The 15,515-nt window shown below is 44.5% G+C and overlaps 1 protein-coding gene across 9 annotated transcripts in view; it reads left to right on the forward strand.

The window, feature by feature from the left end:
* The window catches only part of LOC116978270 (transcription factor 7-like 2), a 204,242-nt gene that overhangs the window by 3,495 nt on the left and 185,232 nt on the right, over positions 1 to 15,515 (forward strand). The gene's annotated exons all lie outside the window — the stretch shown is intronic.

Consider the following 15,515-nt stretch of genomic DNA (forward strand, 5'->3'; position numbering starts at 1 on the left):
CATGGTGCGTGGTGACGTAGGCAGAGATCTTCGCTCGCCATCTGCGTGACGCGCAAATGACGCCCAAGTGGAACAGGCCCTTAACACTAACCGTCCCCAATTTACTCGAATGATGACATGCCTACGATGCAGGGTGGGAAGTAAGTTTGTATCTGGGAAGAAACTGTGGATGCCTTACACCCAAGATAGACACAAAGTGCTGGAGTAACCCAGCGGGTCAGGCAGCATCTGTGGAGAAAAGGAATGGGTGACGTTTCGGGATTCGGGCAGAAGGGCCTCGACCCGAAACGTCACTCATTCCTTTTCTCTCCAAAGAAGCTGCCTGTCCCGCTGAGTTACTCTGCAGCATTTTGTGTCTCTCTTAGCAAGGAGCCTTTCCGTGAAAGCCGTTTACTTCTGTGGAGGGACTTGCATTAAAATACAGCCCAGAGCAAACCAGGCAATATCTTTACATCATTTATATGGATATTTGTTTAAAATTAATTCTATTGGATTATTCGTCTCATGCAATGCAGTGTTTTCTGGCATGAAGAAATCTGGAATATGGTGCTTGTTTTTAAAAGTGAATTATAACCAACTGTTTCTTAATATCCAACTATAGTGAAATGTAAACACAATTGAAAAGTAGGGAGAGTGGTGTTCTGCGATTTTAAATGATAACTCCAGTAAGGACAATATCATGCACATAGAATACGGCATAAACATTGTAATTTAATGATCTGTACCCAGTTCGGATTGTATGGTGTTGAAATATACTTTATTTGTGTTGCCCCACTGGGAATTTGCATTTCAAAGTAATATCCCACTAGTATCAAATTTTAATTCACGCAAATTCAGCACTTCTGTGAACAATGCTGCAAATTTCTGGACAAGAAACAACACATTTTGACTCTTTCTGAAAAGGCTTGAAAAGTTTTTCCGAATGTTTTTTTTTCCAGGTGATCGCTGCATTAAGCAAAAGTCTACCTTTGTTATGTTTGAAGGCGTAGGTCTAATTGGACCCTGCCTTACTCCCCTCACTGTCTCTTCCATTTGATGGCATGCACTGTGCAGCCTGCCCAACAAACCTGCATGACAAGAACTGGTACCACAGACCCAACGCTCAGCTCGTCAGCTTTCCCTCGGATTTTTTTTTTCTCATTTGTTTCTGAACTTTGCTTTATCAAGATCAATGCTCTGTGGAGCATTTTCGTTTCCAACTAAGCAGTCAAATGTCCGCAGCACGCTGCTGCTGCTGTGTTCAGCACCTTGCACTGTTGTACAATGCGGTTAGAGTGGTCGTATTTTCTTCCCCCCCCTCTCACGGCAGAGTTGAATGGAAACCTCTTCATAAAGATAGGTTTGCTTGAGGGGTGATGGGTGGAACAGAGGGTGGGGTGGGGAGGGGAGGGGGGGGGGGGGGTTGGTGGTGGAATTAGATCGAGACACAATCTTTGTTGTTAGCTTAGTAACACAACACAGGCACTGTCGGGCGAAAGAAAATGGCATTACTCTTTTATAAGTGCTTACAGGCTCAGAGTTCCCGTGAATTATGCACACTGTTCATTTCACACGGAATGATATGAGCTGTCAGAAATCTCATTCAAGGAGTAGCCACGTTGGAGTGGTCAGTGTCTTTTTCCTAAACTAGGAAAACTGGGAAGAGCATTTGACTTTCCAGTACTGCTTCTCCCCGCCCCCCCCCCCACCCCCGATCAGTCTGAAGAAGGGTTTCGGCCCGAAACGTTGCCTATTCCCTTCGCTCCATAGATGCTGCTGCACCCGCTGAGTTTCTCCAGCTTTTTTGTGTAGCTTAAATGACTTTCCTGTACCCCTGCCTAGTTCTGATTTGTACATTTTAAACTGTTTTTTGTTACTTAAAGATGTATGTTGTGTCACGGGGGAGTGGTTTTTGGTGAGCTCCTGAGGTCAAAGGAATGAAAGAGACTGATTATTAGTAGGAGTCGGCGATTCAAAGTGGACATGGTGTGCATTTAGTTCAATCCTCTCACACTATCAGTCTCAGTATCTCCACAAAACTAGTTTCCACACAATAGCAAGACAGCTTAAACAAAAATATCTGTAGGAAATATCACAACGTGTAAAGTGACTTTTTTTGCGTGCAATTTGTTTATTTGCATCTGCAGAGTTTTCCTCCAGGCTATGATTGTGCAGCTGGGACCCGTGTCAACAAAGATAAAATGGTGGTTCTTTTTTGTTTAAACCTTGAACATTGCGTTATACTGTGGGGGGTTTCCCCCCCTGCCAATCTTTGCATTCTTGAGCCATAAACTTGGCTGCGGACTATGCTTCACATCCAGCGTTTATGATGACAATTAACCTAGAATGAAATTAGTTCGAACTCCGCACGAAACATTCGGTAAATAAGCAAGGATAATGATTGCACTTTGAAATAAAACCCACGAGATGTTGGGAGTTGCAGCTGCAGAGAAAAGAAAAAACGAAGGTGGAATCTATATTAATCAGAAAGTCTGATAAATTTGCAAACCCAGAAGGATAGAATGGGGTTAAAAGGAAAGATCGGTCAAGCAGAATTGTGAATTTAAATGTTTTCGCCTAAATTGCATGTCGAAACTTTGTGGGTAGCACAGAGCTAATGATGCTGCAATCAGGGCTACATGTAACACAACCATATCCTTGTTGGTTTAATATTATGCTTTTGCTTCAGCGTCACACGACTGAAGTTGAAAAGGTACTTGGGAAAAAAAAAATTGGCCATCTGAGATTTGCTAGAATTCCTGTGACTACCAAAAGATCAGGGGAGTTAAAACAAAACATTAACACCAAGACTTCCTGTGTTGTGAAAAGCACAAACATCAGAAGATACATAAATACGTTGAAAACTTGAGAGTGGAAAAAAAAACTGTCCGTTGGCTCGTGTACTGCCCGTACAACAGAAAGGAGATACATATCTATTTTTGTGAAATGTGACTTCTAACAAAGTGTTCACAATTAGGTTTCGTTTCAATTCTGCTGCATCCACTAACTATTAAATAGCAATCACAGAATGCATTTAATCTTCATTCAGCAAATAATAGTAGCTGCAAAGCAGAAATAAAAGCAGTTGTCATTCTCTTGGGTCATAAGTGCTTTATTGTAAAGTTTAGTAAATATCTGTGCAGGAAGAAACTGCAGATGCTGGCTTACACCGAGGATAGACACGAAATGCTGGAGTGACTCAGCGGGACAGGCAGCATCTCTGGAGAGAAGGAGTGGGTGACGTTTCGGGACGAGACCCTTCTTCAGACTGAGAGTCAGGGGGGGAGAGAAAGGAGAGTATCTCTACCATTGTACAACATTACAGCTTTTCTGCAGTTCTTTGGTGTTTCTGTTCCCTATGTTAATTTGCCTAGTAGCATCCAGAGTGAAATTAATTTGAGACAGCCAAACTAATTTTTAATACATATACATTCCTCGCATTTTAAATTGTCAGACTCACGGGTAAAGTCTGTGAGGAATGGAAATATCATAGATAGACTCAAAATGCTGGAGTAACTCAGCGGGTCAGGCACCATCTCTGGAGAGAAGGAATCGGCGATGTTTCGGGTCGAGACCTTTCTTCAGTCTGAAGAAGTGCCTCGACCCGAAACGTCACCCATTCCTCTCCAGAAATGCTGCCTGTCCCGCTGAGTTACTCCAGCATTTTGTCTCTATCTTTGGTTTAATCCAGCATCTTCCAACACATGGAACAACTGAAGAAGGGACTCGACCCGAAACGTCACCCATTCCTTCGCTCCATAGACGCTGCCTCACCCGCTGAGTTTCTCCAGCATTTTTGTCTACCCTCCAACACATGGAAACATTCTAGTTTGCTTTTTGTAGCATTTGAGGCTTAAAGGTTTGTTGGTGCTAAGGGAAAAGAGCTGTAGCTGACCAGAGAATGCTGGTTAAGAAAAACAGAAATTATTTAAAATCTATTATGTTCTTTGCACTGAGATATTTTATAAAGTAACAATGCAGAAGTGTCCAGTTAGGCTTATAGTTTAGTTAATTTCGTTTATTGTCATGTGTACCGAGGTACAGTGAAAAGATTTTGTTGCGTGCTAACCAGTCAGCGGAAAAACCATCCCAGTCGGAAGAAGGGTTTCGGCCCGAAACGTGGCCTGTTTCCTTCGCTCCATAGATGCTGCCTCACCCGCTGAGTTTCTCCAGCATTTATGTCCACCAGCGGAAAGACTATACCTGATTACAATCGAGCCATTCTCTGGTACATCCACAGGTATAGGTAGATACATTAATGCAATCTTCAGATTCACACAATTCCAGATTCAGGGACAGCTTCTTCCTAGCTGTTATCAGGCAACTGAACCACCCTACCAGCAACTAGAGAGTGGTCCTGAACCACTATATGCGTCACTGGAGACTCTCGGACTGTCTTTGATCAGACTTGACAGGCTTTGTGTTGCATTAAACATTATTCACATTATGCCTTTACCATGTATCTGTACATTGTTAGTGGCTCGATTGTAATCATGTATTCACGCAACAAAAACTTATCGCTGAACCTTGGTAGAGGTGACAATAAATAAACTAAGCTAAATCTGGCATTTCCTATTATCCGTATGTACATGGCCTCTAATCCATGACTTCTCTGACCTATTGGCTGTGAATCCTTACAGCTAAGACAAGAGGTACAGCAATGCACTTCAATAATCCACATGTTCCTGATGTTGGGGGAGTCCAGAACCAGGGGCCACAGTTTAAGAATAGGGGGTAAACCCATTTAGAACGGAGATGAGGAAACATTTTTTCACACAGAGAGTTGTGAGTCTGTGGAATTCTCTGCCTCAGAGGGCAGTGGAGGCAGGTTCTCTGGATACTTTTAAGAGAGAGCTAGGTAGGGCTCTTAAAGATAGCGGAGTCAGGGGATATGGGGAGAAGGCAGGAACGGGGTACCGATTGTGGATGATCAGCCATGATCACAGTGAATGGCGGTGCTGGCTCGAAGGGCCGAATGGCCTACTCCCTGCACCTATTGTCTAATGTTTGCAATTGCCCTGCACAAATTCACAGAAAGTATCTTATTTTTATTCAGCACACCTCCAAATGCTTCCACTGAGAAGGGATGCTTAACAAAATGATCAGATAGATAAAACATGGCGAGGGAGGGGGAGAATCACATGGTTTTTGTTTTTGCCTGGAACTGCAGAGAAGGTGTATAATTTGCAGGCGAAACGTGCAACATTTTCTCATTCACCGCGAGGGCAAGTTGTAGTTTGGGTTAGCAGGGCTTGATTCGAATTGAATGATGTTCCAATAATTCACTCGTAAAGAGACATTTTTCCACTCTTGTTCAACAAGCTGACAATACCTTGGTCGTTGTGGTTGACAGATCTGCTGGATTGAATCCAGGCAGACCAGACCTGTTCCTTTAAAGTCTCCCGTAGCTGAATTGTGAACTGAAGCAGTTTAATTCAGATTGCTTTGAATTCTCTGATTCTAAAGTGTGCAAAAGGCCGCTCACCGATATAGCCCTTTATTATCTTACGAGCATTTTAAAAATAGCCATTTGAGCAATGCAAGAAATATAGTTATTAAATATTATTTAATATCCATTCAATAATTTAAGCTGATTACACCGACCCACAGTACATGTGTACAAAGGAACTGCAGATGCTGGTTTACATCGAAGGTAGACACAAAATGCTCGAGTAACTCAGCGGGACAGGCAGCATCTCTGGTGAAAAAGGAATGGGTGACGATTCGGGTCGGGTCGAGACCCTTCCTCAAAATGTGTGTGTAGCAAGAATTTCACTGTCCTATCAGGGACACATGACAATAAACTCACTTGAACTTGAACATGAACTTGTAGCATAGTGTTAGTGTGCGGGGATTGCTGGTCGGCACAGACTCGGTGGGCCGAAGGGCCTGTTTCTGTGCTGCACCTCTAAACTAATCTAATGACTGGTTTGGGAAAGGAACGAGGGAGAGGCGGAAGGATTTGAATGGAGTGCTGCTGCTGCAAAACCAGCGATGTGTTTGAAATATATTCTCGAGTAGGAGATCTGTGGCTGTAGAAACGTTGGTTCTTACGTCTACTGGAGTAGAAGCAATGCTGGGTGTGCTGCTCCACATGAGTGATCCACACCCTTATTATAAAATGTCAAGCCTAGACAACAAGCTTGCCAACTGGATGCTTCAATGGTGCCTTTATTGTTTAACAGTCCAGTACCCAAGCACATCCCTGATTAGCGAGTGAACAGAAATAGTCCACTGATCCCGCATGCAAGAGGCGCCATGTTTTTGGCACTATTTTCAAAGTCCAGTCCGCGCTCTGGTTGTCAAGAGCGGTTCGTGTTCCAGGCGAGCCCCAGGCTGTTGCAGGGCCTCCAGCCGTCGCCTCCCTTGGACCTCTGGGTCGACCAGTGAACCCACGTCACTCTCCTCGCCCGTCCAGCTTTGATCCCAGGGGGCGACCCCTGCATCTGACCTTCGAGGTCTCTCGGCAGACCAGACCCTCCCCCCCCACCCGGTTCCCTCCCCTCTCCTCCCGGCCTTGCTCCTCGCCCGTCGCTTCCGCCAACGTCACCGCCTCCATCCTCCCACTCTCTCGATTTCGGGAGATGAGAGGGGCCAGTTCCCTTATGGAGTTTTGTAAGATCATGAGGGGAATAGATCGGGTAGATGGGCATAGTCTTTTACCCTTGAGTAGCAGAATCAAGAACCAGAGGACATAGGTTTCAGGTGAGAGGGGAAATAGACAATAGACAATAGGTGCAGGAGGAGGCCATTCGGCCTACTCCTGCACCTATTGTCTATTGTCTATTTCCAGCACCATCAATCAATGTGATCATGGCTGATCATCCATAATCAGTACCCCGTTCCTGCCTTCTCTCCATATCCCTTAACTCCGCTGTCCCTAAGAGCTCTATCTAACTCTCTCTTGAAAGCATCCAGAGAACCAGCCTCCACCGCCCTCGCTTGAGGCAGAGAATTCCACACACTCACAACTCTCTGTGTGAAAAGATTTAATAGAAATCTGAGAGGCAACGTTTTTCCACACAGAGTGGGTGTATCAGTTTAGCTCATTGTCACGTGTACCAAGATAGAGTGAAAAGATTTTTGCTGCGTGCTAACCAGTCAGCAGAAAGACAGTATAAGATCCAGTGTATACAATGGACTACTGGACAGGGTAGTTGAGGCAGGTGCTGTAATGACATTTGAAATACATTGGGACAGGTACATGGATAAGAAAGGTTTAGAGAGGAACATGGGCCAAACGTAGATAGGTGGGACTAGTGTAGATGGGGCATCTTGGTCGGCATGGCCAGGTTGGGCCGAAGGGCCTGTTTCCACGCTGTATGACTAAGACTTTATAAATGAAACTGAGTCACTGTCAATAGTGTAATGTGAGCCTAAAAAGCCTTTCATTTTAATTTAAAAAAATTAACCTTTCAAGCCTTCTCTGCCTTTTAATACCTTTGATGATCAAAAGTCTACTAATTTGTTTCGGAGATACAGTGCGGAAACAGTCCGATTGGCCCAGCGATCTCCGCACACGATCCTACACACCATAGAGACAATTTGCAATTTCACCAAAGCCAATTAACCTACAAACCTGTACGTCTTTGGAGTGTGGGAGGAAACCGGAGCACCCGGAGAAAAGCCAGGCAGTCACGGGGAGAACGTACAATCCCCGCCCAGACAGTGCCCGAGGTCAGGATTGAACCTGTGTCTCTGGCGCTGTGGGGCAGAAGCTCTATCAGCTACACTACGGGTGCTGTCTGTACGGAGTTTGTACGTTCTCCCCGTGACCGCGGGGGTTTTCTCCGCAATCTTCGGTTTCCTCCCACACCTCAAAGACGTACAGGTTTGTAGGTTAATTGGCTTGCGTTTGTATACTTGGTATAAGTGTAAGTTGTCCCTAGTATGTGTAGGTTTGTGTTAATGTGCGGGGATCGCTGGTCGATGCGGACTCGGTGGCTATCCGCGCTGTATCTCTAAACTAAACGTGCAGGAAGGACCTGCAGATGCTGGTTTACACATAAGATAGACACAAATTGCTGGTAGACAAAAAGCTGGAGAAGCTCCGTGGATGAGGCAATGGAGCGAAGTAATGGGTGACGTTTCGGGTCGAGACCCTTCTTCAGACTGGCTCACCCTTTCCTTCGCTCCATAGATGCTGCCTCACCTGCTGAGTTTCTCCAGCTTTTTGTCTACCTTTGATATTTTTCAGCATCTGCAGTTTTTTCTTAAACACAAATTGCTGGAATAACTCAGTGGGTCAAGCAGCAACGCTGGAGAAAAGAGTCGGTGGTGTTTCGGACAGAGACCTTTCTTCAGACTGGGGTTCTTCACCTTGAAGAACGTCACCTATTCCTTTTCTCCTGAGATGCTGCCTGACCCACTGAGTTTTGGAGGAACTCAACAGGTCAGGCAGCATCTGGGCAGGCAATATTTCAGGTTGGTACCTGAACATTTCATGTCTGTTTCTCTCTCCACTGGTGCTATCCCAGTTTTCCAGCATCCACAGTATTTAGGTTTTTTCTCCTAGTTTGTCTCTCTCCCCTCAATATTGAACCTTTGGCTTCAAGGTATCATTCTTGTAAATCTACACCAAACAAACACCCCTTTTTTTTTGCTGAAAACAATTCTGAAAATAAATTGTTTTTAATATTCCTCGACAGTTCCCCCTTTATAACTGATATTATTTGTTCATTTCATCACTTAGTGTTTTTCTCTGTTGATTTCCCCACTTTTCATGATCCGCTGTAGAATTTCTCCTTCTGCATACTTCTATTTTATATTCTCTCTCGCCTCTTTGGTCACCCGAGACTCTTTGTAAGCAACTGTGGTCCTAATGGTTCTTAAGGGGTTGAACAGGCTAGATGCAGGAAGATTATTCCTGATATTGGGGAAGTCCAGAACAAGGGGTCACAGTCTAAGGATAAGAGGGAAGTCTTTTAGGACCGAGATGAGAAAATCATTTTTTACACAGAGAGTGGTGAATCTGTGGAATTCTCTGCCACATAAGTTAGCTGAGTAGTTCATTGGCTATGTTTAAGAGGGAGTTAGATGTGGCCCTTGTGGCTAAAGGGATCAGGGGGTATGGAGAGAAGGCAGGTACAGGATACTGAGTTGGATGATCAGCCATGATCATATTGAATGGCGGTGCAGGCTCGAAGGGCCGAATGGCCTACTCCTGCACCTATTTTCTATGTTTCTATGGAGCCCTTGACATGTTCAAACTGGTTCACCCCCATATTAAATTAGGTTTCAGTTTATTGTCCAGTGTACCGAGGTACTGTGAAAAGCGTTTGTTACGTGCCAACTAGTCAGCGGAAAGACAATACATGATTACAATCGAGCCATTCGCAGTGTGCAGATACATAAGTTTGAATAAGTTTATGTTTGAATAAGTCTATTGGCCAAGTATTCACATACAAGGAATTTGCCTTGGTGCTCCGCCCGCAAGTGACAACATGACACACAGTGACAGTTAGGAATGACGCATAAAACATTAAACATTAATAATATAACATTATCGATTAAACATGTGAATTAAATAAAATATCAGAGCAAAAGGAGGCTACAGATTTTTGGTTATTGAGTAGAGCTACTACTCGTGGAAAAAAAGCTGTTTTTCCGATGAGTATGAAGGGAATAACGTTTAGTGCAAGATAAAGACCAGCAAAGCCTGATCAAAGATAGTCCGAGGGTCTCCAGTGAAGTAGATGGTGGTTCAGAACTGCTCTCTAGTTGAGGTAGGACACAGTGTACAGATACAGGATAAAGGGAACAATGTCATTGATATTTCAATACTCCCCACTGACCCAATTTGGTTTTATTCTTTAGACTCTACGTTAGACTTTAGAAATACAGAGCGGAAACAGGCCATTCGGCCCACCGAGTCCGTGCCGACCAGCGATCACCCCGTAGACTATGGGACGACAGATGGCACAATGGGCTAAGTGTTCGGCTGGCAACCGGAAGGTAGCTGGTTCGAATCCCGCTTGGAGTGCATACTGTCGTTGTGTCCTTGGGCAAGACACTTCACCCACCTTTGCCTGTGTGTGTCCTTGGGCAAGACACTTCACCCACCTTTGCCTGTGTGTGTGGATGTAATTATGTGAAGCACTTTGGGGTCAATGCAAGTTGACTAAAAATGTGCTATATAAATAAAGAATTATTATTATTATTATAGACTAACACTATCCTACACAGATCTACACTATCTAAGCCTCTTATAATTCTATGTACTTCAACTTCCACCTACTCTAATTCCCCAACTAAAACTGGTTGCTAAACACTTTAACTCCCCCTCCCATTCTCACACTGACCTTTATGTCTTGGGCCTCCTTCACTGTCAGAGTGAGACCACACGCAAATTGGAGGAACAGCACCTCGTATTTCGCTTGGGCAGCTTACAACTCAGCGGTATGGATATTGACCTCTCTAACTTAGTAACTAACCCTTGCTTTCCCCATCGCTCCCCATCCCAGTTCTCCGACTAGTTTCACTGTCCTCCTGATTAGATTTTACTGATTGTACGCCTCCTTGTCACCTTCCCCTCGGCCAACAATTAACCATTCCGTATTTTCCTTGATCTTCGTCCCCTTTGATCCCTCGTTTTCACACCTTACCCTTCTATAGGTAGGAAGGAAGTGCAGATGCGGGTTTAGACTGAAGATAAACACAATTGCTGGAGTAACCCAGCGGGACAGGCAGCATCTCCGGAGAGAAGGAATGGGTGATGCTTCGGGTCGAGACCCTTCTTCAGACTAGTTTCGGTTTCGACTCGAAATGTCACCTATTCCTTTTCTTCATAGATGCTGCCAGACCAACTAGGTTACTCCAACTTTCTGTGTCCATCTGCAGTTCCTTCCTGCCCATCTTCCTTTCTTTATCAGGCTTCTGAACGGTCAATAGATAATAGACAATAGGTGCAGGAGAAGGCCATTCGGCCCTTCGAGCCAGCACCGCCATTCAATGTGATCATGGCTGATCATCCCCAATCAGTATCCCGTTCCTGCCTTCTCCCCATATCCCCAGACTCCGCTATCTTTAAGAGCCCTATCTAGTTCTCTCTTGAAAGTATCCAGAAAACCAGCCTCCACCACCCTCTGAGGCAGAGAATTCCCCAGACTCACAACGCTCTGTGAAAAAAAGTGTTTCCTCGTCTCCGTTCTAAATGGCTTCCCCCTTATTCTTCCATAAGCTGGGGTATCTAACCCTACCCCGTGTGCAGAAAGGAACTGCAGATGCTGGTTTACACCGAAGGTAGACACAAACTGCTGTAGTAACTCAGCTGGTTAGGCAGCATCTCTGGAGCAAAGGAATGTGTGATGTTTCGGGTCGAGACTCTTCTTCAGACTGAGTCAGGGTCGAGGGAAACTAGAGGTATGAAAAGGTATAAAGAACAAGCGAATAAAAAGAACAAATCAGAGTCAACACCGATGATCAAGGAAAGGTGGAGCCCACAATGGTCCATTGTTGGCTTAGCCTGACCCCATTGTGGACATTGGACTTTATCAAAGGATCGGATGCACTACAATGCTGAGAACTATATTCTACACTCTGTACTTTCCCCTTTGCTCTCCCTGTTGCACTTGAGTTTGATTTGATTATATTTATGTGTAGTATTTGTGCAGTCCATGCTGTAATTGTTATATGGTTATATCTGATCTCTTTGGATAGCGTGCAATACGAAGCTTTTCGTATACCGTGCCTCAGTACACGTGACAATAAAAAATCTAAACCAATTGCAACGAATTGTGGACGCAGCCCAGACCATCACACAAACCAGCCTCCCTTCCATAGACTCAATTTATACCTCACGCTGCCTCGGCAAGGCCAGCAGCATTATCAAGGATGAGTCGCACTCTGGCCACCCTCTTCTCCCCTCTCCCATTGGGCAAAAAGTATAGGTGTGTGAAAATGCACACCTCCAGATTCAGGGACAGTTTTGTCCCAGCTGTTGTCAGGCAACTGAACCATCCCACCACAACCAGAGAGGAATTCCTGAACTACTATCTACCTCATTGGAGACCCCCAGACTATCTTTGACTGGCCTTATCTTGCACTAAACGTTATTCATAGAAACATAGAAAAATAGGTGCAGGCCATTCGGCCCTTTGAGCCAGCACCACCATTCAATATGCTCATGGCTGATCACCTAAAATCAGTACCCCGTTCCTGCTTTTTCCTCATATCCCTTGATTCCTTTAGCCCTAAGAGCTGGATCTAACTCACATTATTCTGTTTATCATGTATCTGTACACTGTGAGTGGCTAGATTGTAATCATGTATTGTCTTTTGGCCACTGGTTAGCATGCAACAAAAGCTTTTCGCTGCACCTCAGTGCACGTGACAATAAACTAAACTAAGCTGAGCTAAACTAAATCTAAACAAACAAGATGCAAAAGCTATAACGAGATCCTGTACCGCATAATCTCATTCTCTGTAATTAGTGCTGAAACATTTATATTGCCTGAATGATCCCACATCAAAAGCCGAGCAACTAAAATATATATGATATAAAAGATTGCAATTAGCCAAAATCTACTACAGAAGGGGTTAATTTGTGTGTTGCCCCATGCTGGGGCTACTAGTCTAACTTCAATTAGAGTTTAATATAGATTGAAAACATATTAAATCTGCAAACAATTATATTCTTATTTCTTCAAGCAGAGAACTCGATTAAAGACTCATGTTGCAAAACGTTAAATTGGTGCCCATTAAAAGCACAGAACTCCCCCAAGAAATCTACAAACTGTTCCAGAAGAGTTCAATGACCAATAACATTCCCATGTTAAACTACGGATGAGGTCAACGGCAGCCATCTTGATTCCTTTCAACCAAGCGTTTCGTTGGTTGACGGAGAAGAAGTTGCAGATTAGTAGGAGTTAGATATAGCTCTCGGGGCTGACAGACTCACGGGATATGGGGAAGTAGCAGGAACGGGGTACTGATTTTGGATGATCAGCCACGATCATATTGAATGGCGGTGCTGGCTCGAAGGGCCGAATGGCCTACTCCTGCAGCTGTTTTCTATGTTTCCAGATGTTGTTGATATGGCCCAGTCCATCACACGGTCCAAGCTTCCCACCATTGACTTCATCTACACTTCAGGCTGCCTTGGAAAGACAGCCAACACAACCAAAGACTTGTGTCTAGTCATTCCCTAGTCATTCCCTAGTCATTCCTTAGTCATTCCGTCTCCTTGGCCCCCGTCCGGCAGAAGGTACAGAAGCTTGAGGAAGCGCACCACCAGACCCAGGAACTGCTTCTTCTCCTCTGTTATCAGCCTTCTGAACGGTCCTTTATAATCTAGGGGTACCGTCCGATTCGCCTCAGCCCCATTGCACGACACTGCTGAGAACTATGATCTACACTCTGTATCTTCCCCTTTGCTCTCTCTATACTTGAGTTGGACTTGATGGTAATTATGTACGGTATATCTGATGCTTGGACAGCATGCAAAACAATCGGTACACGTGATGACAAATCTGAATCTGAAGCTAAACCTAAACAAGAATTTCTACAGCTCGATAACCCAGCAAGATCCGTATAAACCGTGAAGGAGAATGCCGTCCAGTTCCTTATTTCCGAGCATGATATTGATGGCAGTCAGCAGAAGTTCCAGGAGAACCATGACACTGGACATGTTTAACTATTGATAGTTAAATAGGGATTGTGTTGACTTTGCGTCATAGTGGCTGCAGGAAACTCACCCACCCACGTATGCTTTTGGTTATTTATTAAACAGGTGAGAGCCGACCATGACTTGTATACATGCAAGACTTAGCAGACCAAAGTAGTCAAGCATCACGAGTGTTTTTGTATCATATGTCCCAGATAGAACAATGAAATTCTTACTTGCAGCAGCACAATAGAATATGTAAACATAGTACACTGTAAACAATATGATAAACAAGAAAGAAAAAAAAAGTTCAGTGTGTCTGTGTGTATATACACATACTCACAAATACATTCTTGCCATAGAGGGAGTACAGAGAAGGTTCACCAGACTGATTCCTGGGATGGCAGGACTTTCATATGAATAAAGACTGGATAGGCTTGGCTTGTGCACGCTAGAATTTAGAAGATTGAGGGGGGATCTTATAGAAACTTACAAAATTCTTAAGGGGTTGGACAGGCTAGATGCAGGAAGATTATTCCCGATGTTGGGGAAGTCCAGAACTAGGGGTCACAGTTTAAGGATAAGAGGGAAGTCTTTTAGGACCGAGATGAGAAAATCATTTTTTACACAGAGAGTGGTGAATCTCTGGAATTCTCTGCCACAGAAGGTAGTTCATTGGCTATATTTAAGAGGGAGTTAGATGTGGCCCTTGCGGCTAAAGGGATCAGGGGCTATGGAGAGAAGGCAGGGATGGGATACTGAGTTGGATGATCAGCCATGATCATATTGAATGGCGGTACAGGCTCGAAGGACCGAATGGCCTACTCCTGCACCTATTTTCTATGTTTCTATGTCTAAATACATACACACACACACACACACACACACACACACACATACACATATATATGTGTGTGTGTGTGTGTGTGTGTGTGTGTGTGTGTGTGTGTGTGTTTGTGTGTGTGTGTGTGTGTAAGAATTAACTGCAGATGCTGGTTTAAACCGAAGATAGACACAAACAAAGCTGGAGTAACTCAGCGGGACAGGCAGCATCTTCTCTCCAGAGATGCTGCCTGTCCTGCTGAGTTACTCCAGCTGTTTGATTTTGTGTCTATCTTCTATATATATTCATGTTCACCCAGCTATGGGAAGGATGTCATTAGGATAGAAAGGATGCAGAAAAGATTCACAAGGATGTTGCCACAACAGAACGGCTTACTTCGGTACACATAATAATAATAATAATGGATGGGATTTATATAGCGCCTTTCTAGAATACTCAAGGCGCTTTACATCGCATTATTCATACATTCCTCAGTCACACTCGGTGGTGGTAAGCTACTTCTGTAGCCACAGCTGCCCTGGGGCAGACTGACGGAAGCGTGGCTGCCAATCTGCGCCTACGGCCCCTCCGACCACCACCAATCACTCACACACATTCACACACATTCACACACAGGCAAAGGTGGGTGAAGTGTCTTGCCCAAGGACACAACGACAGTATGCACTCCAAGCGGGATTCGAACCGGCTACCTTCCGGCTACACATGACAGTAATAAACTCAAACTTATACCTAAACCTATTAATCTAGGACGGTGTTGGCTGTAGGGCTATTTAGGCTGAGAGCTAGAGTGGACTGCAGTGAACTGTAGAGGTGCAGGAACAATGAAACTGCTAATGCTGGTATATCCCAAAGATAGACACAAAGTGCCGGAGTAACTCAACGGGCCAGGCAGCAGCTCTGGAGAAAAAGGATGGGTTTCAGATCAGGATCCTTCTTCAGATGCAAACTGACTTATCACTCTCCACTTATAGACAATAGACAATGGGTGCAGGAGTAGGCCATTCGGCCCATCGAGCCAGCACCGCCATTCTATGTGATCATGGCTGATCATCTCCAATCGGTACACCGTTACTGCGTTCTCCCCATATC

This window comes from Amblyraja radiata, chromosome 11 (genome assembly GCF_010909765.2).
Source record: "Amblyraja radiata isolate CabotCenter1 chromosome 11, sAmbRad1.1.pri, whole genome shotgun sequence".
NCBI classification, from domain to species: domain Eukaryota; kingdom Metazoa; phylum Chordata; class Chondrichthyes; order Rajiformes; family Rajidae; genus Amblyraja; species Amblyraja radiata.